A 17,846-nucleotide genomic window follows, 5' to 3' on the forward strand; every position below is an offset into this window, starting at 1 on the left:
TAAACACGAGTTGGTGCTAGTACCTCCCCATATATATGTATGGAGTGGAGTTTGCAACTGAAAAGAAACTATGTTTTCCCAACAAGCTAGATGAAGGACGGCTTTCACACACACTTATCTCTCAGAACTGAGCATGTGGAGAGACGTTCGTTCATCTAGCACAAAGGGAACGGGTTGCAGGAGAACATTTTCTCTGCTTTCTCAGACTGTTTCCTAGTGCCTGTTTGAAGTTCCTGCAGTTTTCACTGTAAAACCGATTTGGAGCTTGTACCTCCCCATATATATGTATGGAGTGGAGTTTGCAACTGAAAAGAATCTTTGTGTTCCCAACAAGCTAGGTGAAGAACTGCTTTCACACACTCTTATCTCTCAGAACTGAGCATGTGGAGAGACGTTCGTTCATCTTGCACAAAAGGAACGATTTACAGGATAAACTTTTACTCTGGTTTCTCAGTCTGTTTCCTAGTGCCGGTTTGAAGTTCCTGCAGTTTTCACTGTAAAACCGAGTTGTAGCTAGTACCTCCCCATATATATGTACGGAGTGGAGTTTGCAACTGAAAAGAAACTATGTGTTCCCAACAAGCTAGTTGAAGGACGGCTTTCACACACACTTATCTCTCAGAACTGAGCATGAGGAGAGACGTTCGTTCATCTAGCACAAAGGGAACGGGTTGCAGGAGAAACTTTTACTCTGGTTTCTCAGTCTGTTTCCTATTGCCGGTTTGATGTTCCTGCATTTTTCACTGTAAAATCGTGTTTGAGCTCGTACCTCCCCTATATATATGTATGGAGTGGAGTTTGCAACTGAAAAGAAACTTTGTGTTCCCAACAAGCTAGGTGAAGGGCGGCTTTCACACACATTTATCTGTCAGAACTGAGCATGTGGAGAGACGTTCGTACATCTAGCTAAAGGGAACGGGTTGCAGGAGAAACTTTTACTCTGGTTTCTCAGTCTGTTTCCTAGTGCCGGTATGATGTTCCTGCATTTTTCACTGTAAAATCGAGTTTGAGCTCCTACCTCCCCATATATATGTATGGAGTGGAGTTTGAAACTGAAAAGAAACTTTGTGTTCCCAACAACGTAGGTGAAGGATGGCTTTCACAGACAGTTATATCTCAGAACTGAGCATGTGGAGAGACGTTCCTTCATCTAGCACAAAGGGAACGGGTTGCAGGAGAAACTTTTACTCTTGTTTCTCAGTCTTTTTCCTAGTGCCGGTTTGAAGATCCTGCAGTATTCAGAGTAAAACCGAGTTGGAGCTAGTACCTCCCCATATATATGTATGGAGTGGAGTTTCCAACTGAAAAGAAACTTTGTGTTCCCAACAAGCTAGGTGAAGGATGGCTTTCACACACAAATATCTGTCAAAACTGAGCATGTGGAGAGACGTTCGTTCACTAGAACAAAAGGAACGGGTTGCAGGAGAAACTTTTGCTCTGGTTTCTCAGTCTGTTTCCTAGTGCCGGTTTATAGTTCCTGCAGTTTTCACTGTAAAACCGATTTGGAGCTTGTACATCCCCATATATATGTATGGTGTGTAGTTTGCAACTGAAAAGAAACTTTGTGTTCCCAACAAGCTAGGTGAATGACGGCTTTCACACACACTTATCTCTCAGAATTTAGCATGTGGAGAGACGTTCATTCATCTAGCACAAAGGGAACGGGTTGCAGGAGAAACTTTTACTCTGGTTTCTCAGTCTGTTTCCTTGTGCCGGTTTGAAGTTCCTGCAGTTTTAACTCTAAACACGAGTTGGAGCTAGTACCTCCCCATATATATGTATGGAGTGGAGTTTGCAACTGAAAAGAAACTATGTGTTCCCAACAAGCTAGATGAAGGACGGCTTTCACACACACTTATCTCTCAGAACTGAGCATGTGGAGAGACGTTCGTTCATCTAGCACAAAGGGAACGGGTTGCAGGGAACATTTTCTCTGCTTTCTCAGACTGTTTCCTAGTGCCTGTTTGAAGTTCCTGCAGTTTTCACTGTAAAACCGATTTGGAGCTTGTACCTCCCCATATATATGTATGGAGTGGAGTTTGCAACTGAAAAGAATCTTTGTGTTCCCAACAAGCTAGGTGAAGAACTGATTTCACACACACTTATCTCTCAGAACTGAGCATGTGGAGAGACGTTCGTTCATCTTGCACAAAAGGAACGGGTTGCAGGAGAAACTTTTACTCTGGTTTCTCAGTCTGTTTCCTAGTGCCGGTTTGATGTTCCTGCATTTTTCACTGTAAAATCGTGTTTGAGCTCGTACCTCCCCATATATATGTATGGAGTGGAGTTTGCAACTGAAAAGAAACTTTGTGTTCCCAACAAGCTAGGTGAAGGACGGCTTTCACACACACTTATCTGTCAGAACTGAGCATGTGGAGAGACGTTCGTACATCTAGCTAAAGGGAACGGGTTGCAGGAGAAACTTTTACTCTGGTTTCTCAGTCTGTTTCCTAGTGCCGGTATGATGTTCCTGCATTTTTCACTGTAAAATCGAGGTTGAGCTCCTACCTCCCCATATATATGTATGGAGTGGAGTTTGCAACTGAAAAGAAACTTTGTGTTCCCAACAACGTAGGTGAAGGATGGCTTTCACAGACAGTTATATCTCAGAACTGAGCATGTGAAGAGACGTTCCTTCATCTAGCACAAAGGGAACGGGTTGCAGGAGAAACTTTTACTCTTGTCTCTCAGTCTTTTTCCTAGTGCCGGTTTGAAGTTCCTGCATTTTTCACTGTAAAACATAGTTGGAGCTAGTACCTCCCCATATATATGTATGGAATGGAGTTTGCAACTGAAAAGATACTTTGTGTTCCCAAAAAGATAGGTGAAGGACGGCTTTCACACACACTTATCTCTCAGAACTGAGCATGTGGAGAGACGTTCCTTCATCTAGCACAAAGGGAACGGGTTGCAGGACAAACTTTTACTCTGGTTTCTCAGTCTGTTTCCTAGTGCCGGTTTGTAGTTCCTGCAGTTTTCACTGTAAAACCGATTTGGAGCTTGTACATCCCCATATATATGTATGGTTTGTAGTTTGCAACTGAAAAGAAACTTTGTGTTCCCAACAAGCTAGGTGAAGGACGGCTTTCACACACACTTATCTCTCAGAACTTAGCATGTGGAGAGACGTTCCTCCATTTAGCACAAAGGGAACGGGTTGCAGGAGAAACTTTTACTCTGGTTTCTCAGTCTGTTTCCTAGTGCCGGTTTGAAGTTCCTGCAGTTTTCACTCTAAAAATAAGTTGGAGGTAGTACCTCCCCATATATATGAATGGAGTGGAGTTTGCAAGTGAAAAGAATCTTTGTGTTCCCAACAAGCTACTTGAGAACTGCTTTCACACACACTTATCTCTCAGAAATGAGCATGTGGAGAGACGTTCGTTCATCTAGCACAAATGAAAGGTTTGCAGGAGAAACTTTTACTCTGGTTTCTCAGTCTGTTTCCTAGTGCCGGTTTGAAGTTCCTGTAGTTTTCACTGTAAAACCGAGTTGGAGCTAGTACCTCCCCAAATATATGTATGGAGTGGAGTTTGCAACTGAAAAGAAACTATGTGTTCCCAACAAGCTAGATGAAGGACGGCTTTCACACACACATATCTCTCAGAACTGAGCATGTGGAGAGACGTTCGTTCATCTATCACAAAGGGAACGGGTTGCAGGAGAAACTTTTACTCTGGTTTCTCAGTCTGTTTCCTGGTGCCGGTTTGATGTTCCTGCAGTTTTCACTGTAAAACCGAGTTGGAGCTAGTACCTCCCCATATATATGTATGGAGTGGAGTTGGCATCTGAAAAGAATGTATGTTTTCCCAACAAGGTAGATGAAGGACGGCTTTCACACACACTTATGTCTCAGAACTGAGCATGTGGAGAGACGTTCGTTCATCTAGCACAAATGGAACGGTTTGCATGAGAAACATTTACTCTGGTTTCTCAGTCTGTTTCCTAGTGCCTGTATGAAGTTCCTGCAGTTTTCACTGTAAAACCGAGTTGGAGCTAGTACCTCCCCATATATATGTATGGATTGGAGTTTGCAACTGAAAAGAAACTTTGTGTTCCCAAAAAGCTAGGTGAAGGACGGCTTTCACACACACTTATCTCTCAGAACTGAGCATGTGGAGAGACGTTCGTTCATCTAGCACAAATGGAACGGGTTGCAGGTGTAACTTTTAATCTGGTTTCTCAGACTGTTTCCTACTGCCGGTTTGAAGTTCCTGCAGTTTTCACTGTAAAACCGATTTGAAGCTTGTACCTCCCTATATATAAGTATGGAGTGGAGTTAGCAACTGAAAAGAAACTTTGTGTTCCCAACAAGCTAGGTGAAGGACGGCATTCACACACACTTATCTCTCAGAACTGAGCATGTGGAGAGACGTTCGTTCATCTAGCGAAAGGGAAAGTTTTGCAGAATAAACTTTTACTCTGGTTTCTCAGTCTGTTTCCTAGTGCCGGTTTGAAGATCCTGCAGTTTTCTGAGTAAAACCGAGTTGGAGCTAGTACCTCCCCATATATATGTATGGAGTGGAGTTTGCAACTGAAAAGAAACTTTGTGTTCCCAACAAGCTAGGTGAAGGATGGCTTTCACACACAAATATCTGTCAAAACTGAGCATGTGGAGAGACGTTCCTTCATCTAGCACAAAGGGAACGGGTTGCAGGAGAAACTTTTACTCTTGTTTCTCAGTCTGTTTCCTAGTGCCGGTTTGAAGTTCCTGCAGTTTTAACTCTAAACACGAGTTGGAGCTAGTACCTCCCCATATATATGTATGGAGTGGAGTTTGCAACTGAAAAGAAACTATGTGTTCCCAACAAGCTAGATGAAGGACGGCTTTCACACACACTTATCTCTCAGAACTGAGCATGTGGAGAGACGTTCGTTCATCTAGCACAAAGGGAACGGGTTGCAGGAGAACATTTTCTCTGCTTTCTCAGTCTGTTTCCTAGTGCCTGTTTGAAGTTCCTGCAGTTTTCACTGTAAAACCGATTTGAAGCTTGTAATGCTCTATATATATGTATGGAGTGGAGTTAGCAACTGAATAGAAACTTTGTGTTCCCAACAAGCTAGGTGATGGACGGCTTTCACACACACATATCTCTCAGAACTTAGCATGTGGAGAGACGTTCGTTCATCTAGCGAAAGGGAACGGGTTGCAGGAGAAACTTTTACTCTGGTTTCTCAGTCTGTTTACTAGTGCCGGTTTGAAGTTCCTGCAGTTTTCAGTGTAAAACCGAGTTGGAACTAGTACCTCCCCATATATATGTATGGAGTGGAGTTTGCAACTGAAAAGAAACTTTGTGTTCCCAACAAGCTAGGTGAAGTATGGCTTTCACACACAAATAGCTGTCAGAACTGAGCATGTGGAGAGACGTTCGTTCATCTAGAACAAAAGGAACGGGTTGCAGGAGAAACTTTTACTATGGTTTCTCAGTCTGTTTCCTAGTGCCGGTTTGAAGTTCCTGCATTTTTCACTGTAAAACCGATTTGAAGCTTGTTCCTCCCTATATATATGTATGGATTGGAGTTAGCAACTGAAAAGAAACTTTGTGTTCCCAACAAGCTAGGTTAAGGACGGCTTTCACACACAATTTTCTCTCAGAACTGAGCATGTGGAGAGACGTTCGTTCATCTAGCGAATGGGAACGATTTGCAGGATAAACATTTACTCTGGTTTCTCAGTCTGTTTACTAGTGCCGGTTTGAAGTTCCTGCATTTTCCACTGTAAAACCGAGTTGGAGCTAGTACCTACCGATATATATGTATGGAGTGGAGTTTGCAACTGAAAAGAAACTTTGTGTTCCCAACAAGCTAGGTGAAGAATGGCTTTCACACACAAATATCTGTCAGAACTGAGCATGTGGAGAGAAGTTCGTTCATCTAGAACAAAAGGAACGGTTTGCAGGAGAAACTTTTACTATGGTTTCTCAGTCTGTTTCCTAGTGCCGGTTTGAAGTTCCTGCATTTTCCACTGTAAAACCGAGTTGGAGCTAGTACCTACCGATATATATGTATGGAGTGGAGTTTGCAACTGAAAAGAAACTTTGTGTTCCCTACAAGCTAGGTGAAGGCGGCATTCACAAACACTTATCTCTCAGAACTGAGCATGTGGAGAGACGTTCGTTCATCTAGCTAAAGGGAACGGGTTGCAGGAGAAACTTTTACTCTGGTTTCTCAGTCTGTTTCCTAGTGCCGGTTTGATGTTCCTGCATTTTTCACTGTAAAATCGTGTTTGAGCTCGTATCTCCCCATATATATGTATGGAGTGGAGTTTGCAACTGAAACGAAACTTTGTGTTCCCAACAAGCTATTTGAAGGATGGCTTTCACACACACTTCTCTGTCAGAACTGAGCATGTGGAGAGACGTTGTTCATCTAGCACAAATGGAACGGGTTGCAGGCAAACTTTTACTCTGGTTTCTCAGTCTGTTTCCTTGTGCCGGATTGAAGTTCCTGCAGTTTTCACGGTAAAATCGAGTTGGAGCTAGTACCTCCCCGTATATATATATATGGAGTGGAGTTTGCAACTGAAAAGAAACTTTGTGTTCCCAACAACCTAGGTGAAGAATGGCTTTCACAGACACTTATATCTCAGAACTGAGCATGTGGGGAGACGTTCCTTCATCTAGCACAAAGGGAACGGGTTGCAGGTGAAACTATTACTCTGGTTTCTCAGTCTGTTTCCTTGTGCCGGATTGAAGTTCCTGCATTTTTCACTGTAAAACAGAGTTGGAGCTAGTACCTCCCCATATATATGTATGGACTGGAGTTTGCAACTGAAAAGAAACTTTGTGTTCCCAAAAAGCTAGGTGAAGGACGGCTTTCACACACACTTATCTCTCAGAACTGATCATGTGGAGAGACGTTCCTTCATCTAGCACAAAGGGAACGGGTTGCAGGTGAAACTTTTACTCTGGTTTCTCAGTCTGTTTCCTAGTGCCGGTTTGTAGTTCCTGCAGTTTTCACTGTAAAACCGATTTGGAGCTTGTACATCCCCATATATATCTATGGTTTGGAGTTTGCAACTGAAAAGAAACTTTGTGTTCCCAACAATCTAGGTGAAGGACGGCTTTCACACACACTTATCTCTCAGAACTTAGCATGTGGAGAGACGTTCCTTCATCTAGCACAAGGGAACGGGTTGAAGGAGAAACTTTTACTGTGGTTTCTCAGTCTGTTTCCTAGTGCCGGTTTGATGTTCCTGCATTTTTCACTGTAAAATCGTGTTTGAGCTCGTACCTCCCCATATATATGTATGGAGTGGAGTTGGCAACTGGAAAGAATCTTTGTGTTCCCAACAAGCTAGGGGAAGTGCTGCTTTCACACACATTTATCTCTCAGAACTGAGCATGTGGAGTGACGTTCGTTCATCTAGCACAAAAGGAACGGGTTGCAGGAGAAACTTTTACTCTGGTTTCTCAGTCTGTTTCCTAGTGCCGGTTTGAAGTTCCTGCAGTTTTCACTGTAAAACCGAGTTGGAGCTAGTACCTCCCCATATATATGTATGGAGTGGAGTTTGCAACTGAAAAGAAACTATGAGTTCCCAACAAGCTATATGAAGGACGGCTTTCACACACACTTATCTCTCAGAAATGAGCATGTGGAGAGACGTTCGTTCATCTATCACAAAGGGAACGGGTTGCAGGAGAAACTTTTACTCTGGTTTCTCAGTCTGCTTCCTTGTGCCGGTTTGAAGTTCCTGCAGATTTCACTGTAAAACCGAGTTGGAGCTAGTACCTCCCCATATATATGTATGGAGTGGAGTTGGCAACTGAAAAGAAACTATGTTTTCCCATCAAGCTAGATGAAGGACGGCTTTCACACACACTTATCTCTCAGAACTGAGCATGTGGAGAGACGTTCGTTCATCTAGCACAAACGGAACGGGTTGCAGGATAAACTTTTCTCTGGTTTCTCAGTCTGTTTCCTAGTGCCGGTTTGAAGTTCCTGCAGTTTTCACTGTAAAACAGATTTGGAGCTCGTACCTCCCCATATATATGTATGGAGTGGAGTTTGCAACTGAAAAGAAACTTTGTGTTCCCAACAAGCTAGGTGAAGGATGGCTTTCACACACACTTCTCTGTCAGAACTGAGCATGTGGAGAGACGTTCGTTCATCTAGCACAAATGGAACGGGTTGCAGGACAAACTTTTACTCTGGTTTCTCAGTCTGTTTCCTTGTGCCGGTTTGAAGTTCCTGCAGTTTTCACTGTAAAATCGATTTGGAGCTAGTACCTCCCCGTATATATATATATGGAGTGGAGTTTGCAACTGAAAAGAAACTTTGTGTTCCAAACAAGCTAGTTGATGTATGACTTTCACTCACAATAATCTGTCAGAACTGAGCATGGGGAGAGACGTTCCTTCATCTAGCACAAAGGGAACGTGTTGCAGGAGCAACTTTTACTCTGGTTTCTCAGTATGTTTCCTAGTGCCGGTTTGAATTTCCTGCATTTTTCACTGTAAAATATATTTGGAGATAGTACCTCCCCATATATATGTATGGAGTGGAGTTTGCAACTGAAAAGAAACTTTGTGTTCCCAACAAGCTAGGTGAAGGACGGCTTTCACACACACTTATCTGTGAGAACTGAGCATGTGGAGAGACGTTCGTACATCTAGCTAAAGGGAACGGGTTGCAGGAGAAACTTTTACTCTGGTTTCTCAGTCTGTTTCCTAGTGCCGGTATGATGTTCCTGCATTTTTCACTGTAAAATCGAGGTTGAGCTCCTACCTCCCCATATATATGTATGGAGTGGAGTTTGCAACTGAAAAGAAACTTTGTGTTCCCAACAACGTAGGTGAAGGATGGCTTTCACAGACAGTTATATCTCAGAACTGAGCATGTGAAGAGACGTTCCTTCATCTAGCACAAAGGGAACGGGTTGCAGGAGAAACTTTTACTCTTGTCTCTCAGTCTTTTTCCTAGTGCCGGTTTGAAGTTCCTGCATTTTTCACTGTAAAACATAGTTGGAGCTAGTACCTCCCCATATATATGTATGGAATGGAGTTTGCAACTGAAAAGATACTTTGTGTTCCCAAAAAGATAGGTGAAGGACGGCTTTCACACACACTTATCTCTCAGAACTGAGCATGTGGAGAGACGTTCCTTCATCTAGCACAAAGGGAACGGGTTGCAGGACAAACTTTTACTCTGGTTTCTCAGTCTGTTTCCTAGTGCCGGTTTGTAGTTCCTGCAGTTTTCACTGTAAAACCGATTTGGAGCTTGTACATCCCCATATATATGTATGGTTTGTAGTTTGCAACTGAAAAGAAACTTTGTGTTCCCAACAAGCTAGGTGAAGGACGGCTTTCACACACACTTATCTCTCAGAACTTAGCATGTGGAGAGACGTTCCTCCATTTAGCACAAAGGGAACGGGTTGCAGGAGAAACTTTTACTCTGGTTTCTCAGTCTGTTTCCTAGTGCCGGTTTGAAGTTCCTGCAGTTTTCACTCTAAAAATAAGTTGGAGGTAGTACCTCCCCATATATATGAATGGAGTGGAGTTTGCAAGTGAAAAGAATCTTTGTGTTCCCAACAAGCTACTTGAGAACTGCTTTCACACACACTTATCTCTCAGAAATGAGCATGTGGAGAGACGTTCGTTCATCTAGCACAAATGAAAGGTTTGCAGGAGAAACTTTTACTCTGGTTTCTCAGTCTGTTTCCTAGTGCCGGTTTGAAGTTCCTGTAGTTTTCACTGTAAAACCGAGTTGGAGCTAGTACCTCCCCAAATATATGTATGGAGTGGAGTTTGCAACTGAAAAGAAACTATGTGTTCCCAACAAGCTAGATGAAGGACGGCTTTCACACACACATATCTCTCAGAACTGAGCATGTGGAGAGACGTTCGTTCATCTATCACAAAGGGAACGGGTTGCAGGAGAAACTTTTACTCTGGTTTCTCAGTCTGTTTCCTGGTGCCGGTTTGATGTTCCTGCAGTTTTCACTGTAAAACCGAGTTGGAGCTAGTACCTCCCCATATATATGTATGGAGTGGAGTTGGCATCTGAAAAGAATGTATGTTTTCCCAACAAGGTAGATGAAGGACGGCTTTCACACACACTTATGTCTCAGAACTGAGCATGTGGAGAGACGTTCGTTCATCTAGCACAAATGGAACGGTTTGCATGAGAAACATTTACTCTGGTTTCTCAGTCTGTTTCCTAGTGCCTGTATGAAGTTCCTGCAGTTTTCACTGTAAAACCGAGTTGGAGCTAGTACCTCCCCATATATATGTATGGATTGGAGTTTGCAACTGAAAAGAAACTTTGTGTTCCCAAAAAGCTAGGTGAAGGACGGCTTTCACACACACTTATCTCTCAGAACTGAGCATGTGGAGAGACGTTCGTTCATCTAGCACAAATGGAACGGGTTGCAGGTGTAACTTTTAATCTGGTTTCTCAGACTGTTTCCTACTGCCGGTTTGAAGTTCCTGCAGTTTTCACTGTAAAACCGATTTGAAGCTTGTACCTCCCTATATATAAGTATGGAGTGGAGTTAGCAACTGAAAAGAAACTTTGTGTTCCCAACAAGCTAGGTGAAGGACGGCATTCACACACACTTATCTCTCAGAACTGAGCATGTGGAGAGACGTTCGTTCATCTAGCGAAAGGGAAAGTTTTGCAGAATAAACTTTTACTCTGGTTTCTCAGTCTGTTTCCTAGTGCCGGTTTGAAGATCCTGCAGTTTTCTGAGTAAAACCGAGTTGGAGCTAGTACCTCCCCATATATATGTATGGAGTGGAGTTTGCAACTGAAAAGAAACTTTGTGTTCCCAACAAGCTAGGTGAAGGATGGCTTTCACACACAAATATCTGTCAAAACTGAGCATGTGGAGAGACGTTCCTTCATCTAGCACAAAGGGAACGGGTTGCAGGAGAAACTTTTACTCTTGTTTCTCAGTCTGTTTCCTAGTGCCGGTTTGAAGTTCCTGCAGTTTTAACTCTAAACACGAGTTGGAGCTAGTACCTCCCCATATATATGTATGGAGTGGAGTTTGCAACTGAAAAGAAACTATGTGTTCCCAACAAGCTAGATGAAGGACGGCTTTCACACACACTTATCTCTCAGAACTGAGCATGTGGAGAGACGTTCGTTCATCTAGCACAAAGGGAACGGGTTGCAGGAGAACATTTTCTCTGCTTTCTCAGTCTGTTTCCTAGTGCCTGTTTGAAGTTCCTGCAGTTTTCACTGTAAAACCGATTTGAAGCTTGTAATGCTCTATATATATGTATGGAGTGGAGTTAGCAACTGAATAGAAACTTTGTGTTCCCAACAAGCTAGGTGATGGACGGCTTTCACACACACATATCTCTCAGAACTTAGCATGTGGAGAGACGTTCGTTCATCTAGCGAAAGGGAACGGGTTGCAGGAGAAACTTTTACTCTGGTTTCTCAGTCTGTTTACTAGTGCCGGTTTGAAGTTCCTGCAGTTTTCAGTGTAAAACCGAGTTGGAACTAGTACCTCCCCATATATATGTATGGAGTGGAGTTTGCAACTGAAAAGAAACTTTGTGTTCCCAACAAGCTAGGTGAAGTATGGCTTTCACACACAAATAGCTGTCAGAACTGAGCATGTGGAGAGACGTTCGTTCATCTAGAACAAAAGGAACGGGTTGCAGGAGAAACTTTTACTATGGTTTCTCAGTCTGTTTCCTAGTGCCGGTTTGAAGTTCCTGCATTTTTCACTGTAAAACCGATTTGAAGCTTGTTCCTCCCTATATATATGTATGGATTGGAGTTAGCAACTGAAAAGAAACTTTGTGTTCCCAACAAGCTAGGTTAAGGACGGCTTTCACACACAATTTTCTCTCAGAACTGAGCATGTGGAGAGACGTTCGTTCATCTAGCGAATGGGAACGATTTGCAGGATAAACATTTACTCTGGTTTCTCAGTCTGTTTACTAGTGCCGGTTTGAAGTTCCTGCATTTTCCACTGTAAAACCGAGTTGGAGCTAGTACCTACCGATATATATGTATGGAGTGGAGTTTGCAACTGAAAAGAAACTTTGTGTTCCCAACAAGCTAGGTGAAGAATGGCTTTCACACACAAATATCTGTCAGAACTGAGCATGTGGAGAGAAGTTCGTTCATCTAGAACAAAAGGAACGGTTTGCAGGAGAAACTTTTACTATGGTTTCTCAGTCTGTTTCCTAGTGCCGGTTTGAAGTTCCTGCATTTTCCACTGTAAAACCGAGTTGGAGCTAGTACCTACCGATATATATGTATGGAGTGGAGTTTGCAACTGAAAAGAAACTTTGTGTTCCCTACAAGCTAGGTGAAGGCGGCATTCACAAACACTTATCTCTCAGAACTGAGCATGTGGAGAGACGTTCGTTCATCTAGCTAAAGGGAACGGGTTGCAGGAGAAACTTTTACTCTGGTTTCTCAGTCTGTTTCCTAGTGCCGGTTTGATGTTCCTGCATTTTTCACTGTAAAATCGTGTTTGAGCTCGTATCTCCCCATATATATGTATGGAGTGGAGTTTGCAACTGAAACGAAACTTTGTGTTCCCAACAAGCTATTTGAAGGATGGCTTTCACACACACTTCTCTGTCAGAACTGAGCATGTGGAGAGACGTTGTTCATCTAGCACAAATGGAACGGGTTGCAGGCAAACTTTTACTCTGGTTTCTCAGTCTGTTTCCTTGTGCCGGATTGAAGTTCCTGCAGTTTTCACGGTAAAATCGAGTTGGAGCTAGTACCTCCCCGTATATATATATATGGAGTGGAGTTTGCAACTGAAAAGAAACTTTGTGTTCCCAACAACCTAGGTGAAGAATGGCTTTCACAGACACTTATATCTCAGAACTGAGCATGTGGGGAGACGTTCCTTCATCTAGCACAAAGGGAACGGGTTGCAGGTGAAACTATTACTCTGGTTTCTCAGTCTGTTTCCTTGTGCCGGATTGAAGTTCCTGCATTTTTCACTGTAAAACAGAGTTGGAGCTAGTACCTCCCCATATATATGTATGGACTGGAGTTTGCAACTGAAAAGAAACTTTGTGTTCCCAAAAAGCTAGGTGAAGGACGGCTTTCACACACACTTATCTCTCAGAACTGATCATGTGGAGAGACGTTCCTTCATCTAGCACAAAGGGAACGGGTTGCAGGTGAAACTTTTACTCTGGTTTCTCAGTCTGTTTCCTAGTGCCGGTTTGTAGTTCCTGCAGTTTTCACTGTAAAACCGATTTGGAGCTTGTACATCCCCATATATATCTATGGTTTGGAGTTTGCAACTGAAAAGAAACTTTGTGTTCCCAACAATCTAGGTGAAGGACGGCTTTCACACACACTTATCTCTCAGAACTTAGCATGTGGAGAGACGTTCCTTCATCTAGCACAAGGGAACGGGTTGAAGGAGAAACTTTTACTGTGGTTTCTCAGTCTGTTTCCTAGTGCCGGTTTGATGTTCCTGCATTTTTCACTGTAAAATCGTGTTTGAGCTCGTACCTCCCCATATATATGTATGGAGTGGAGTTGGCAACTGGAAAGAATCTTTGTGTTCCCAACAAGCTAGGGGAAGTGCTGCTTTCACACACATTTATCTCTCAGAACTGAGCATGTGGAGTGACGTTCGTTCATCTAGCACAAAAGGAACGGGTTGCAGGAGAAACTTTTACTCTGGTTTCTCAGTCTGTTTCCTAGTGCCGGTTTGAAGTTCCTGCAGTTTTCACTGTAAAACCGAGTTGGAGCTAGTACCTCCCCATATATATGTATGGAGTGGAGTTTGCAACTGAAAAGAAACTATGAGTTCCCAACAAGCTATATGAAGGACGGCTTTCACACACACTTATCTCTCAGAAATGAGCATGTGGAGAGACGTTCGTTCATCTATCACAAAGGGAACGGGTTGCAGGAGAAACTTTTACTCTGGTTTCTCAGTCTGCTTCCTTGTGCCGGTTTGAAGTTCCTGCAGATTTCACTGTAAAACCGAGTTGGAGCTAGTACCTCCCCATATATATGTATGGAGTGGAGTTGGCAACTGAAAAGAAACTATGTTTTCCCATCAAGCTAGATGAAGGACGGCTTTCACACACACTTATCTCTCAGAACTGAGCATGTGGAGAGACGTTCGTTCATCTAGCACAAACGGAACGGGTTGCAGGATAAACTTTTCTCTGGTTTCTCAGTCTGTTTCCTAGTGCCGGTTTGAAGTTCCTGCAGTTTTCACTGTAAAACAGATTTGGAGCTCGTACCTCCCCATATATATGTATGGAGTGGAGTTTGCAACTGAAAAGAAACTTTGTGTTCCCAACAAGCTAGGTGAAGGATGGCTTTCACACACACTTCTCTGTCAGAACTGAGCATGTGGAGAGACGTTCGTTCATCTAGCACAAATGGAACGGGTTGCAGGACAAACTTTTACTCTGGTTTCTCAGTCTGTTTCCTTGTGCCGGTTTGAAGTTCCTGCAGTTTTCACTGTAAAATCGATTTGGAGCTAGTACCTCCCCGTATATATATATATGGAGTGGAGTTTGCAACTGAAAAGAAACTTTGTGTTCCAAACAAGCTAGTTGATGTATGACTTTCACTCACAATAATCTGTCAGAACTGAGCATGGGGAGAGACGTTCCTTCATCTAGCACAAAGGGAACGTGTTGCAGGAGCAACTTTTACTCTGGTTTCTCAGTATGTTTCCTAGTGCCGGTTTGAATTTCCTGCATTTTTCACTGTAAAATATATTTGGAGATAGTACCTCCCCATATATATGTATGGAGTGGAGTTTGCAACTGAAAAGAAACTTTGTGTTCCCAACAAGCTAGGTGAAGGACGGCTTTCACACACACTTATCTGTGAGAACTGAGCATGTGGAGAGACGTTCGTACATCTAGCTAAAGGGAACGGGTTGCAGGAGAAACTTTTACTCTGGTTTCTCAGTCTGTTTCCTAGTGCCGGTATGATGTTCCTGCATTTTTCACTGTAAAATCGAGTTTGAGCTCGTACCTCCCCATATATATGTATGGAGTGGAGTTTGCAACTGAAAAGAAACTTTGTGTTCCCAACAACCTAGGTGAAGAATGGCTTTCACAGACACTTATATCTCAGAACTGAGCATGTGGAGAGACGTTCGTTCATCTAGCACAAACGGAACGGGTTGCAGAAGAAACTTCTACTCTTGTTTCTCAGTCTTTTTCCTAGTGCCGGTTTGAAGTTCCTGCATTTTTCACTGTAAAACATAGTTGGAGCTAGTACCTCCCCATATATATGTATGGAATGGAGTTTGCAACTGAAAAGAAACTTTGTGTTCCCAACAAGCTAGGTGAAGGACGGCTTTCACACACACTTATCTCTCAGAACTGAGCATGTGGAGAGACGTTCCTTCATCTTGCGCAAAGGGAACGGGTTGCAGGTGAAACTTTTACTCTGGTTTCTCAGTCTGTTTCCTAGTGCCGGTTTGTAGTTCCTGCAGTTTTCACTGTAAAACCGATTAGGAGCTTGTACATCCCCATATATATGTATGGTTTGGAGTTTGCAACTGAAAAGAAACTTTGTGTTCCCAACAATCTAGGTGAAGGACGGCTTTCACACACACTTATCTCTCAGAACTTAGCATGTGGAGAGACGTTCCTTCATCTAGCACAAAGGGAACGGGGTGCAGGAGAAACTTTTACTGTGGTTTCTCAGTCTGTTTCCTAGTGCCGGTTTGATGTTCCTGCATTTTTCACTGTAAAATCGTGTTTGAGCTCGTACCTCCCCATATATATGTATGGAGTGTAGTTTGCAATTGAAAAGAACCTTTGTGTTCCCAATAAGCAATTTGAAAGATGGCTTTCACACACACTTATCTCTCAGAACTGAGCATGTGGAGAGACGTTCGTTCATCTAGCACAAATGGAACGGCTTGCAGGACAAACTTTTACTCTGGTTTCTCAGTCTGTTTCCTAGTGCCGGTTTGAAGTTCCTGCAGTTTTCACTGTAAAATCGAGTTGGAGCTAGTACCTCCCCATATATATGTATGGAGTGGAGTTTGCAACTGAAAAGAAACTTTGTGTTCCCAACAAGCTAGTTGAAGTATGGCTTTCACTCACACTAATCTGTCAGAACTGAGCATGTGGAGAGACGTTCGTTCATCTAGCACAAAGGGAACGTGTTGCTGGAGAAACTTTTACTCTGGTCTCTCAGTCTGTTTCCTTGTGCCGGTTTGAAGTTCCTGCATTTTTCACTCTAAAATAGATTTGGAGATATTACTTCCCCATATATATGTATGGAGTGGAGTTTGCAACTGAAAAGAAACTTTGTGTTCCCAAAAACCTAGGTTAAGGACGGCTTTCACACACACTTATCTGTCAGAACTGAGCATGTGGAGAGACGTTCGTACATCTAGCTAAAGGGAACGGGTTGCAGGAGAAACTTTTACTCTGGATTCTCAGTCTGTTTCCTAGTGCCGGTACGATGTTCCTGCATTTTTCACTGTAAAATTGAGTTTGAGCTCGTACCTCCCCATATATTTGTATGGAGTGGAGTTTGCAACTGAAAAGAAACTTTGTGTTCCCAACAACCTAGGTGTAGGATGGCTTTCACAGACACTTATATCTCAGAACTGAACATGTGGAGAGACGTTCCTTCATCTAGCACAAAGGGAACGGGTTGCAGAAGAAAATTTACTCTTGTTTCTCAGTCTTTTTCCTAGTGCCGGTTTGAAGTTCCTGCATTTTTCACTGTAAAACCGAGTTGGAGCTAGTACCTCCCCATATATATGTATGGAATGGAGTTTGCAACTGAAAAGAAACTTTGTGTTCCCAACAAGCTATGTGAAGGACGGCTTTCACACACACTTATCTCTCAGAACTGAGCATGTGGAGAGACGTTCGTTCATCTAGCACAAAGGGAACGGGTTGCAGGAGAAACTTTTACTCTGGTTTCTCAGTCTGTTTCCTAGTGCCGGTTTGAAGTTCCTGCAGTTTTCACTCTAAAAACGAGTTGGAGCTAGTACCTCCCCATATATATGTATGGAGTGGAGTTTGCAACTGAAAAGAAACTATGTGTTCCCAACAAGCTAGATGAAGGACGGCTTTCACACACACTTATCTCTCAGAACTGACCATGTGGAGATACGTTCGTTAATCTAGCACAAAGGGAACGGGTTGCAGGAGAACATTTTCTCTGCTTTCTCAGTCTGTTTCCTAGTGCCGGTTTGAAGTTCCTGCAGTTTTCACTGTAAAACCGATTTGGAGCTTGTACCTCCCCATATATATGTATGGAGTGGAGTTTGCAACTGGAAAGAATCTGTGTGTTCCCAACAAGCTAGGGGAAGTGCTGCTTTCACACACATTTATCTCTCAGAACTGAGCATGTGGAGTGACGTTCGTTCATCTAGCACAAAAGGAACGGGTTGCAGGAGTAACTTTTACTCTGGTTTCTCAGTCTGTTTCCTAGTGCCGGTTTGAAGTTCCTGCAGTTTTCACTGTAAAACCGTGTTGGAGCTAGTACCTCCACATATATATGTATGGAGTGGAGTTAGCAACTGAAAAGAAACTATGAGTTCCCAACAAGCTATATGAAGGACGGCTTTCACACACACATATCTGTCAGAAATGAGCATGTGGAGAGACGTTCGTTCATCTATCACAAAGGGAACGGGTTGCAGGAGAAACATTTACTCTGGTTTCTCAGTCTGATTCCTTGTGCCGGTTTGAAGTTCCTGCAGATTTCACTGTAAAACCGAGTTGGAGCTAGTACCTCCCCATATATATGTATGGAGAGGAGTTGGCAACTGAAAAGAAACTATGTTTTCCCAACAAGCTAGATGAAGGACGGCTTTCACACACACTTATCTCTCAGAACTGAGCATGTGGAGAGACGTTCGTTCATCTAGCACAAACGGAACGGGTTGCAGGATAAACTTTTCT

The sequence above is a fragment of the Camelus bactrianus genome, chromosome 2 (assembly GCF_048773025.1).
Source record: "Camelus bactrianus isolate YW-2024 breed Bactrian camel chromosome 2, ASM4877302v1, whole genome shotgun sequence".
Lineage (NCBI taxonomy): Eukaryota > Metazoa > Chordata > Mammalia > Artiodactyla > Camelidae > Camelus > Camelus bactrianus.